At 40.5% G+C, this 13,104-nt stretch overlaps 1 pseudogene; it reads left to right on the plus strand.

The window, feature by feature from the left end:
- LOC148775505 (ankyrin repeat domain-containing protein 26-like) overlaps positions 1-13,104 on the plus strand; it is a 180,123-nt pseudogene that overhangs the window by 6,872 nt on the left and 160,147 nt on the right.

Consider the following 13,104-nt stretch of genomic DNA (forward strand, 5'->3'; position numbering starts at 1 on the left):
AACCTGCTTGAACATCTGGGAGTTCACGTTTTACATACTGCTGAAGCCTGGCTTGGAGAATCTTGAGCATGACTTTACTAGCGTGTGAGATAAGTGCAATTGTGCGGTAGTTTGAGCATTCTTTGGCATTGCCTTTCTTTGGGATTGGAATGAAGACTGACCCCTTCCAGTCCTGTGGCCACTGCTGAGTTTTCCAAATCTGCTGGCATATTGAGTGCAGCACTTTCACAGCATCATCTTTCAAGACTTGAAATAGCTCACCTGGAATTCCATCACCTCCACTAGCTTTGTTCGTAGTGATGCTTTCTAAGGCCCACTTGACTTCACATTCCAAGATGTCTGGCTCTAGGTCAGTGATCACGTTATCGTGACTATCTTGGTCGTGAAGATCTTTTTTGTACAGTTCTTCTGTGTATTCCTGCCACCTCTTCTTAATATCTTCTGCTTCTGTTAGCTCCATACCATTTCTGTCCTTTATCGAGCCCATCTTTGCATGAAATGTTCCCTTGAAAGCTCTAATTTTCTTGAAGAGGTCTCTTGTTTTTCCTATTCTGTTGTTTTCCTCTATTTCTTTGCATTGATCACTGAGGAAGGCTTTCTTATCTCTCCTTGCTATTCTTTGGAACTCTGCATTCAGATGCTTATATCTTTCCATTTCTCCTTTGTTTTTCGCCTCTCTTCTTTTCACAGCTCTTTGTAAGGCCTCCTCAGACAGCCATTTCGCTCTTTTGCATTTATTTTCCATTGGGATGGTCTTGTTCCCTGTCTCCTGTACAATGTCTCGAACCTCCGTCCAGAGTTCATCAGGCACTCTATCAATCAGATCTAGTCCCTTAAATCTATTTCTCACTTCCACTGTATAATCATAAGGGATTTGATTGAGGTCATATCTGAATGGTCTAGTGATTTTCCCTACTTTTTTCAATTTAAGTCTGAATTTGGAAATAAGGAGTTCACGATCTGAGCCACAGTCAGCTCCTGGTCTTGTTTTCGCTAACTGTATACAGCTTCTCCATCTTTGGTTGCAAAGAATATAATCAATCTGATTTCGGTGTTGACCATCTGGTGATGTCCATGTGTCTTTGAATAGGAAGACATTTTCTTAGGATATATGGTCTTTCCATATTTAAACCAAATAAACATATCGTGATTTTGAAGATTTTGGGTTACACATGCTGTCTTTAATTTTTTGTGATGAAAGTTTTGTATAGTAGACAAGATTTGCCCTTTTAGATGTCAAAATTTGCTGGATGACATTTTCTATCAGAAAAGATAAATTATGTGTAGATGGTGGAGAAATAACCTGGTAACTATTTAGAGAAAAGTAACTGGATTTTTATCACCAAAAAGTTTCAAATGGAGTATGGATCAAAAATTTTAAATACACAGGGTGAAAAAAGTATCAGAAGGAAAATGAAATTACTATCTATACATTTTCTGTGTGCTGACAAAGACCTTCTTTTTTTTCTGGTTCTACTGTTTATTAACCTTAATTTTTTTTTAATTGGATGGTAATTGCTTTACCATGTTCTGTTGGTTTCTGCTGTACAACATCATAAATCAGTTATCAGTTCAGTTCAGTTCAGTCGCTCAGTCGTATCCGACTCTCCGCGACCCCATGAATCACAGCACGCCAGGCCTCCCTGTCCATAAGTATACATATATCCCACCCCAGAGACCTTTCTAAGAATGATTTCAAAGGCAAGAATTCTGGAGTTTCCTGGGTTTTGGCACCCAAAAAAAAAAAAAATCTGATAGCAACCCCCCAAAATTTAAAAATCTCTGTAGATCAACCTATCTGTAGGGAAGTCGGATGAGCAGACAGGGCTTGTCTTTCTGTCACTAATAGGAATGTGGCACAGATACAAATAATTTGTCACTTTCAATTTAATTTGGAAGTTTGTGTAAGGGTTGGTATCCTGTGACAACTTTCAGCCTTATCAGAAGTCAAGGGAATCTTGGGAATTTCCTGGCCGTTGAGTGGTTAAGACTCACTGCTCTGGGCCCAGGGATCGATCTCTGGTGAGGGAACTAAAATCCTGCAAGCTACAAGGATATATTGTCCAACATGGGGAATATAGCTCATACTTTATAGTCACTTTAATGCAGTCTAACCTTTCACAATTGTGGCTCACTGTGTTGTGCACCTGTTTTATATCATAATATATAACATACATCATCTCTAAAGCAACCTTAGGCGAAAACACCTCATGGGAATTAGACCAACAGGAAAAATGAGAAATGAACAAACAAAAATGCTACAATTTATAGTTGTAAAGACTGTGAGTTTTAAATTATATTCCAATGTCAGAGACGTTCAAATGTGAGAAAATGAGCATATTAGAATCCTCAAAGTACAGTGTTGTCTCTAATCCTCAAAACAGGTCTGCAAAGGAGGTGTAATATCCTTTGACTTCATTTAGATGTTGTCCTTGTAAGAGAGTAGTAACAGTAGTAAGTATGGTAATATAATTTAACAGTTACTAGCTGTTATCTGTGCGAGGAACCGTTCTGAACCCTGTGCATGGATCTCAGTGAGGCATCGCAGCGGTGTCCTGTGAGATAACTGCTACTCTCTCTCCATTTTGCTGATGAGGAAACTGAGGCACAGAGAGGCTGAGTGGCATCTACTGAGTGACAGAGTGAAAGTCAAGGTCAGACCCGCATCGAGCTGAGTCTCCAGGTCTTGCACATTCCATTCAAGTAGACTGTTCTTTCATTACTGTGTAAGGGGAGCTAAAGCTAATATATGCTGCTCTTTCTCCAGAAGAAAACGAAATATTTATTTAGAGGGAAGGGAGTACCATGCTGCTGAGTGTTTTCAATCACATGAAGAGTTGTTTGTTTTGGAACAGTTACACGGCAGTTTCCTGAAAACTGCTCTTGCTCTCGTAGGACGGCGCTTCACTTGGCCTTTGCCAATGGTCATGCAGCGGTGGTAGCTCTCCTCCTGGAGAGAAAATGCCTGCTGAACCTCTGTAACGCTGAAAACAAGACCGCGCTGATGAAGGTATGGGGCAGCGAACTATATCCCCGTGAGGGGGATGTGATTTAACTACTGAGACTAAAAATGAATTTATATCATTGAAATATAGGGAACTGGTGAAGCTTGTGGACTGTTTCCTTTGAATTCCTAGAATTTACACTCTCTTTCTTGGCACGACACTGACAGGCCATAGAATGCCAACAGGAGGAGTGTGCGACTCTTCTGCTGGAGCATGGTGCCAACCCGAATGTCGTGGACGTCTATGGCAACACCGCTCTCCACTACGCTGTCCTTTACCAGAATGTCTCACTTGCAGCAAAGCTGCTTTCCTATGACGCCAATATAGAAGCCAGGAACGAGGTATAGCTCAACTAACTTTACTGACCAAATATTTGCCAAGCATTTTTTTAAACTCGATGTGTTTTACTGATAACAGTATGTAAATAGGTAGACTGAGTAGTGTCCAGCAGGCCCTGTTACCATGGAAACAACTCCAAAGCCAAGTCGGGGTGGGTGGAAAATGTCAGAGCCCACAGAAAGGGCCAAGTGCTCTTTCTCAGCCACCCTTCTACCCCAGAAGGAAGATTTTCCCACTAGAACGTGCTCAGGAGTGGGTGGTAGGCTCAAGTCCAACAAAAAGTGAAGGCCTCGGGGGAGTGCAGTGACGTGGTGGGTGGCTGCTTCCAGAGGCTCAGGGAATGGGTGCAGCTGCTTGGGGAGGTATGGGGGTGGGAGGAAGGAGACCCAGCACCCAAGCTGGGGCAGCGCAAGTGGGCGGGGGAGGCAGCGGGCCTGCAGCCCTGAGCCCTCCAGGACCCCGGTTCTGAGATCCGGTCAAGTGGCTCAGGTCACGTGTGACATCCAGCAAGGGCAGTCACTTGTGCTGGTGACCACTTGGCTTGCCAGGGACACACCTCGGGTCTCCCACGCTCAGCCCTGGGAGGCTGCTTGGTGGGGTTGCAGCTGAGTGAGGGGAGCTGGTGATGGTGAAGCTGCCCCTCCCGGTCTTTCTCCTGTGGCTGCAGCCCCGCCAGGAGCTGCAGAGAGAGCTCCCCCACTCTCACAGGTGGGCTCAGTTTTCACTGTGTGGAAGCTCCAGCCTTCCCTGAGTGAAAATACTTCGGAAGCACTTGATTGTCTAACATGTCACTTTAAATCACGATATTACTCAAGAAGCATTAGAGAGTAAAGCGTTCTTTTTTGTGTTTATGGCACATATCTGTGATAACACTGCACTTGTTAAAGGAAAAACTTTTTCCAAGTATTTTTCCCTTACTGAAAAAAATTGCTTTTTTTCTAATTAGTCTAAAATAACACAGTAAAGCAAAATTTGCCTTAGAAATAGACTTTGTCTTAAAACTCAAACACGCATTTGACAACATCATAGAAATCTTGCTGCTGTTAACACATTCCAATTTTATGAAAAAATGATTTATATAAAAGTGATTTCTCTCGCATTGCTCAAGGCTTCCGAGGCTAAAAGGACAGGCAAAGGAGCAAGCAGGTGAAAAATGCAGATCAAGGTGGAATTTTGGCAGTTGGGGTATGCCAAGAAGAGGTTTGTTTTTTTTTTTTAGCTAATTTTTTAAAAATTTATTCATTTCAATATTTATTTGGCTGTGCTAGGTCTTGGCTTCAGCATGCAGGATCTAGTTCCCTACCAGGGATGGAACCCAGACCCCCTACACTGTGAGCACTGAGACCCAGACACTGGACCACCACAGAAGTCCTGAGTTGTTGGTTTTTGTTTTTGTTTTTTTTTCCCCTTCACTTTATATATTTTGGTAAGGTGCTTTTCAGTGTCAGGGATAATAGTTGTTATTTTGAGAAAGAGATTGAGTGAATTGGAGACTTGCCTAGGTATCAATTTTAGGAAGACTCTGCAGAAATCAGATCAGCAGTGAAAAGGTGGTGATTAAGTTGGAAAGAAGAGAGAAGAACAAATATTTAACAGAAATATCATCCTATTCTGGCAGAAACACCCAGTTAGATAAGAGTCTAGACTCTGCTCTCAATCTGGGTCTGGATAGAAAGTAAGGGGTTTATAAACAATGAGATCAGGTTGCCTTTTGTGTTTACTAGTCCCTGTTCTACCACTATTTACCCAGGAAAATTTAATGCAGTTTTGATGACTCTTATGTCTCACGCTTTTCTTTTTTCTTCAAATCCTCAAGTAAGAGAAGGAATTGGCCATGTGGGTGAGAGATGAGACTGGAATGTTTACTGCGCTAATTCTCAGCTAGATTGTGATGGTGAAAACCACAGTCACTTGGGAAAGCTTATAAAAACATTTATAAGCCTAGGCTGTTCCCTGAAGGTTTTGATGGAATAAATCGAGGAAGGCCTGGACGTGTGTCTTTAGAAATATTTCCATGAGATTCTGATACTATCCTTGGTGAAGAACTATGGAGTGATTAAGTATAATTTATAAGTGCACCTATCTCTAAAATAAGTAATCTATAGAAGAGTTGGAGTTTGATCAGTGCCAGCTACTTCCATCAGCTCCCTCCTCTGCAACAATATTAGCCTGACTTTTTCCTCTGCCTCTGTGATGGAGAAGTTAAAAGGAATATTTTTGGCAATATCTATTGGCTTGAATGATATAACTCCTTTGCCTTCCAACCACTAATTATTCAGTGACACGCCAAGAGTCTTTAGAGGTTTGGTCATGGCGAAGTTACTTCATCTGGAGTCTGACCCTTTAAGACTTTTGCACCTTCTGTTATCAACCAGGTCATTAGGTCAACAGATGTTTGTTACCAACAGGGTTTTCCTGAGTGCAGTAACAGTAATTCACGAGCCTTCTTTTGGTGTCAGCAGGACAGACTCTTGCAGTGAGTCTGCTAGATTTGCTGAGCCCTGGCATAAGCAAGATGATAGCTTTAAACATCAGAACCCATGAAGTTAGTACAGATGGGTATTGTTTTAGTCATTTAGTTTCAGCAGTCTCAGGAACTCATTATCCATTTGGTTAATAATCTGGGAGAATCCTAGAAACAGAGTGTATTTTTAACAAGCAGTGGAAACATTCTTCAAGTGGGAATTTTGAGTCTTGTTTTTTAAATTTATTTTAACAGAATTATGAGTCCAGAGCAACTTTTATTACATACTGAGACCCACTTTTCTTGTGAAACACATGATACTAAGGAAAGGAAAGCTTTCACATACAAATATTTGCTTTATACCCACCTGTTTGGAAACAGCAGAATGTAAAACCACAAGTGGGCTACAGACCAAATGTGGTCCTTGCATATGTTTCGCTTACCTACCTCCACAAACTGAGTCAGCATTAAAAATTTAGCAACCTCATGCAGAAGTCTGCATTTCAGGCTTCTCAGAGAACTAAATCTGGTCCCCGCTGAGCCCATTCTACTGTTTGGTCTGCATGTGGCGGCCTCCCCTTCTGTACGGGGCGTGTGTTTGCTGGTTTGCCAGCCTCACCTGGCTTTTTCACTTACTCACGTCACCAGCTTTCCCTCCATAAGCATTTGAGTTTCCAATTCTTGTTTTATAGTTTATTTTGATAACTCTTTCAAGGTTTTAAAGACAGTCTAGTTAATCTATAATTGATTTCATATTTTAAAAGAATCTCTTAAGGATGGGATTGAATTTTTCAAATTAGAATTTTTAAGTTGGTTGTGGCGGTTTCACACTGAATGAGCCTCCCAAACACACAGGATTATGAGAGAGCGCAGGGAGAGTTCATGGAAGAGCAAATCCCCGAGAAAACGCTGAGTGCATATTTATTGGTAGCTCACCTCGTAATCTTTAAGGAAGAGCAGTAAAGCAAGACAGAGACCAGAACTCTGGGATTAAGGCAGCTTCCTCCTGGAGGTCTGGAGGTAATCACGTGAGTCCTCAAGAAAGGTCTTTGAAGATAAGCGGTGTTGTTCTGCGTCAAAATGGCGTCTAACTAATGCTGACCCGTCAGTTTAACTTAAGGGCGGGGGAAGGAACAAGCAAGGGAGAACGAGTAAGATTAAATTTCAGGAGACTTTGCTGAGAAAGCCGAAAAACACGGTGCCCACAGTTGGTGTTTTGGAAGAAAAAAAAAAAAAACAAAATAACTTTTCTCTTTGCATGTTCATGTAGAGGATAATATTCCCACTGGAATGTCTGTAACCTCCTGAGGTTACTCTTGGTCATCCTTGGACAGGTTATGCATGCTACAGATAATATTATATATTCCTGCCTCAGCACTGTTCCTAAAATATGTAGTTGATTTAGTAGGTAATTGATTTTCTCTGGAGGAGTGTTGAGACTAGTAATAGAGCAAGTAAATACTACAATATTCCTGAGAAATATTATGATAGAAGGAAAGATCCTTGGAACCAGTAAATGTTGAAAGTGAGTTTTAGAGAATGACTCTGTGGTTCATCTTTAGAAGAGGTAGAGGAGGAGCATTTTATTATTTATTTTTTCAAGGGACGTATTTGGCTGCACTGGGTCTAGTTGTGGCACGTGGGATCTTTAGTTTCGGCACGTGGGATCTTTAGTTTCGGCACGTGGGATCTAGTTCTCTGCCCAGGGATGGAACCTGGACCCCCTGCCTTGGGAGCTCAGGTCTTAGCCCCTGGACCCCCAGGGAAGGCCAGAAGGAGGAGCCTCTTGAAGAGATAGAAGGTGCCCCAGGGGATGAGGAGGAAGGGCTCCTTTTTTTTTTTTTTTTTTACTTTCTGAGTTGTATGTTTAAGTTCAGAGAATCTGTTGCATGATTTTCAGTTCAGCTTAGAAATAGGTTAACTATGTACATTAGAAATGGTTTTTCCCGTTTTACAGGATGACCTCACACCACTCTTATTTGGCATAAGTGAAGGGAAACAGCAAATAGTGGAATTTTTAGTAAACAAAGAAGCAGAAATACACGCAGTTGATAACATGAAAAGGTACAGTTGTTCTTTTTCTTTTTAAAAACCTTAGTGCCTTTCTCTGGTGCTAACATCAAGATTAAATTAATAAGAGGTTTCATTTGTGATCAACACTTCATCAGTTAGGTAGAAAATCAATTATTCTGACCGGGAATCGTGAAAAACTATATAGCAGAAATATATAGCAGGATTCATATTCCTTTTTAATATTGAATGATGTCATATGCAACCTGTTCCTGTTTCTGGTTGATCTTGGAGTAGCTGAGGGATTTCATACTAGTTTCATTAGCTTTATAAAATATGGATTCTGCTTTTTAGTTTACCTTATGACGGTATCGAGTTTCTTAATGCTTTTATAATGATTGTTTCACCTCTACTTCGTATCTGTTTTTCCTTAAAAGATGCATACTAAACATAAAGGACTTGATTTTGTCTTTTGGGTGACTCTTTGCTTTCAGTTACTTTCTCTGAAAGATACTGATGTTATTAAATTGAAGAAAAGTCCTTCACAGTTTAGTGACTAAACAACAACAAAACAGTGATTAGTAATCACTGTCCCCAGACACTGTGGGGTCATCAGTTTTTATCCTTTTTCATTTCTAGTACATTTTGATGTTTTCATTTTCAGTGAATGTAGAAGGAAGAATGATAGGTTTAATTGGATAAACCGTTCCTTTAACAATGATAAGTCAGAGGTGGATGATGCAGATGAAAATGATGGGCTTTAGATTCAGACTGGGTTCAACTCCTAGCTTTCCTACCTGTTAGGGTTATGACCTTCTGCACACAACTCATCATCAGCAAATAAGTTTCCTGACACAAAAAGGCAAATAGTAACACATCCTTCAAAAGTGGCTGTGTGTATATATAGTATTTCCTTTAGTGAAGAGCACATGCTTGTCAACATCAATAAGTGCCATGGTGACTATTTTTATTTCCATTATTGTTAATATTTTTGTTTTAAGCCTGCAAATAGCCTTTGCTTAACCCAACCTCTAGCTGACTTTGAAATATAATGTATCAGACTAAGGAGGAAATGGGGGATTCGTCCCTTAAATACTCACCTGCCTCAGATAAGCGACCTCAGCATAGTTTCTCGTCCATCAAGGACTTTGTTACTATTTTTTAAAAGCACTTATTTATTTGACTGCGTGGGGTCCGAGCTGTGGAAACTCTCAGTTGCGGCATGTGGGATGAAGTTCCATGTCCAGGGATGGAACCTGGGCCCCCTGCATTGGGAGCCTGGAGTCGTAGCCCCTAGTCCACCAGGGGAGTCCTCATCAGGGACTTTTGAAATAGTAAATGCTGCTACGTACCATCGCAGTGGGACAGGAGGCTTCTTTTCCATCCCTTCATTTTAACCTTGGAAGTAATTTACGATGGTGTACACTTGAACATGTAAATGGTCCGCTCTTCATGGAAGGGCAAGATGTTAACTTGGCAAAGCATGTCAAATGAGCTGTTTCTGGAAGTTAACTCAACTTCCTGAGAGTGACGTTATCTCACTGTTGTTTTAGAACCGCCCTCATGGTTGCTGTCAATTCTGAATGTATGGATGTAGTCCTTCTTCTCCTTCAGCGAGGTGCTGACGTCTTTTCTCGAGATCTCTTTGGATGGACCGCAGAAGAATAAGCTGCTATGAGTGGTTTTAAAATGTAAGTGTTCACATTAAAATGCCAGTTCTCACTAAAGTGCAGCCAAAAAAGAATTTTAACTGTTACTTGTTCCATGACCAGTGAGAGTTGTCTGTTTGGTGCAGGCAGCTTCTATCCTGTGGGGGCACCTTTCCTTAGGTCATAGGTTCCCTGTCATCCTTTCCAGAGTAGTGGGTGTCAGCTTGCCTGAGATTCCATAGTTACAGTTGGCCCCCTTATGGGATCTGTTTCCTGTAATAATGAAAATCTTCCAAAGGATTTATCTGCCTCAACTGTAAATGTTTTCTGAGTCTGCCCCATTCACCAGAAATCCTTAAATCTCACGTAAGTTAGTTCAGAGAGGAATTTGGAGAGGTAAGCCCTGCCTAGGACTTGCCAGCATCCATTGTAAGAGTAGGGTTATGTCTTCCAAGTGAATCGGAGATGCACATGGAGATTAAGCATCACTGTCAGAAAGATCTGCTGGTTGAGAGTTTGAGTAGGTGGAGAAGGGTGAGTAGTGGTCCAGGCCAGGTCTTGATTGTGATTAGTTTTCTGAACTTGGTGTAATTACCTGCAGTAATGGGGGATAATTATGTTCTCTAGTGTAGTGAGTTCATATCTTATAAATTTAGGTACCAATTATATAAGGGCTGAGATTCCCTAAACAACAAACCACAAAGAACAACTAGTCACCGTAATTAGTCACAGTTTCCTGCAACCCTTGAATGCTAAACATAGAAGAAAACAGACATTGGCTTTGTTGGGATTTCAAAGTAGTTCCAGCAATAAAGTTCAAGAACCATTCCTTTCTTTGGCTGTCTCTGCAAGCATTTGGGGATATATTGCCTCAATGAGTCCTCTTAATCCCCTTGTGAAATAAGGCAGAGGAAGACTCTGAACTCAAGAGAAGCAGCTTCTCCAGGAACACAGAGCAGCTGGTTGCAGAGCGGGGCTTTGCGAGTCTGAAAGGGTGTTCGTGCGCCAAGCCAAACCCAGTGAATCCACTGAGCTGTATGGCCCTCAGTGGATGACTGCTGCCTCTGCCTTTCCTTCCTCCTCTAAATCCATGGTGAGTGAAACGCTGTAGAACTTAGAAACGTGAAATGTAGGGCACAGTTGTAGTTTTGACATTATCGCTGACATTGTCTGTCTGAAATAATCTAAGAATTTAACATATTTGGTAGTTGTTCTTCATATTAGTGTTAAAATATTATTTATCACATTTTTAACACATAGCATTTGCAAACTGATCTCTGAGTATAAAGAAAAGAGGCCTAAAACTGCTCCCGAAAAGAGCAACCCAGGTACGTCATCTGATAATAATGAATTACTCTTGGTGATTCTACCATAGATAAACTAGGAGTGAGGAAGTTTCAATAATGAAAGAACTATGATAAAGTTAGTGTAAATTGCATGTGTGTTTTATTTTTAAATTAATTTCTTAATAGTCTAGTATTCAGAATTGTTAAAGAAGTTAATTGTGTAATTTAACATCAGAGACAGTATTGTCTGGAAAAAATTCCATGTTTTTAATCACGGCCCCTAAAATCCTGTGTTAGATTTTGGTGTAAATCAGAAAAAAATGTTTGTTAGCATGATATATATTTCGTCTATAATCATATTATAGCAAATTGGACTTCTTATAAAAGTGGAACTTTAATTTTTATAGTTTGCATTTAGTGAATGAATAGTTATTAGTTACTGTGTAGTGATTAGTCTCATTGAAAAAGCTACCGTAGTTTAAACTGGGAACCTCACTCAACAATCCCTTCCTGGTAGGATAACTAATGATAAACAATAAGAACTGCCATACTTACCCATTCATAAGTGAATGGTCTGTATCTCGTGCCTTTGTTGGTTTTCTGTGAGCTGTAGTTTCTGGGAAATCAGCAGCTCTCATATTTGTAACTCTTGTAACCCCGTCATTCGTGTGCCTTCTTTATGAGGATTCAGTGTGGTTATGGTGCTGTTATCCCCCTGATAGGAACTCTAACTCAGAGTAAAGCCCCAAAGATGTGTTACTTATTTTTATTTTATAATGTACTATATTTTATTTATAGTGTTGTGTTTGTTTCAGGTGTATAGCAAAGTGATACAGTCATATACATATATATATATATGAATTAACAAAAGCAGTTCCCGTCTTTTGATGGGGAGCTCATGGTTTATAATATAAATGGCATTATTTTGAGAGAGGGATAACTTAGGGAAGGCATTGGGTTTTTTTTTTCTTTTTGCAGCTTGAGACAGTTGTAAAATAACTTAATGTAGCTTTTTGCAACTGTGTATTCTATAGTACTTTTTTATTTGGTGATATTTTAACTGTTAATGTTTATGGCACTGTGCTAACTATTTATAATAATTAGTAAAAAAAAAAAAAAAACAAAAAGAACTACCATGCTGAGCCAGTGTGCAGCATACCAGGAAGAGATTACTTTTGAAAAATACCTTCTAATACTACAGATCAGAAAAGCAATGCCTAGTTGAGAAGCACCGGTTATTTTGCCTGTTGTACCAACAAGGTCTCTATTGCCAACTTTATTCCTCACAGATCCAAAAAGAGTGAGATAGGTTGACTTTATTAGACCCAAATGTTTTCTTCTGTGTGTTGCATAACTGTCATGATAGTATAGTTTTGTAAGAACAACATGTTCTGTTGCCATTATTTAAAAGAGTATCATAATAGATTTTCAAATAGATCAACTTGGGACTCTGTAGATTCTAGTAAAAGAGTGCAAACACTTCACATTAGCAAAAACACCACTATGTCCGCTTGATGTGGCATCTCGCACATTGTACGAGGTGTCTGAGAACACCTTTCAACTTAGTAGACCTCTATCTCATCAAAGGGGGCTTCCCAGGGGGCTCAGTAGTAAAGAATCCGCCTGCCAATGCCTGAGATACTGGTTTGATCCCTGGATCGGGAAGATCCCCTGGAGAAGGAAATGGCAACCCACTCCAGTATTCTTGCCTGGGGAATCGAATGGACGGAAGAGCCGGGTAAGCTGCATTACATTCGGAAAGAAGACCAGGAAGACTTTGTTTCCTATGTTTTACCACGCTCTGAAGTTCAGCGCCTGTAGACCAGGCTTCCTTGTGATAGGGCGTTTTCATCCTGAACTGAGGAGCCAGAGAATTTGTGTCATGTCCCAGCAAGACACCTGCAGGCTCTGTTCTCTGCTCAGGGAATGGGAGTCCAGAAACATTGTGCTGTTCACGTGTGCCCTTGTCAGCTGACAGTGCTGATTCTAATGGTGTCGTGTCATTTTCTGTCCGTCTTCTGGAGTTTGGTTAGGGTTATGGTCATTGTCCACAGCAGGTCTGTCCTTTTTTCTGTTCTACATTTGATGACTGTAAAGGAGAGGAATGGTTCTTAGGCATTCATGGCCCATGAGTGTAGTACAATCAGTATTCCCTCTAGTGTGGGCTCCAGGTGTGGTCCTAAAGGAATACTTTTAAACACAACATCGGTCTTGAGGTTTTAATAGTCTGTATGTTTCTTTTGTTGATTTAAAATGTGTCTTACTTTTTTATTTAATAGTGGATAAGAGTTCTGAAGAAGACTGTTTAAGCAGGTAGGATTTGACAGATTTTTAAAAATTGCATGAGTTAC

This window comes from Moschus berezovskii, chromosome 15 (genome assembly GCF_049115385.1).
Source record: "Moschus berezovskii isolate FMDL1 chromosome 15, NW_MosBer_1.0, whole genome shotgun sequence".
NCBI lineage: Eukaryota > Metazoa > Chordata > Mammalia > Artiodactyla > Moschidae > Moschus > Moschus berezovskii.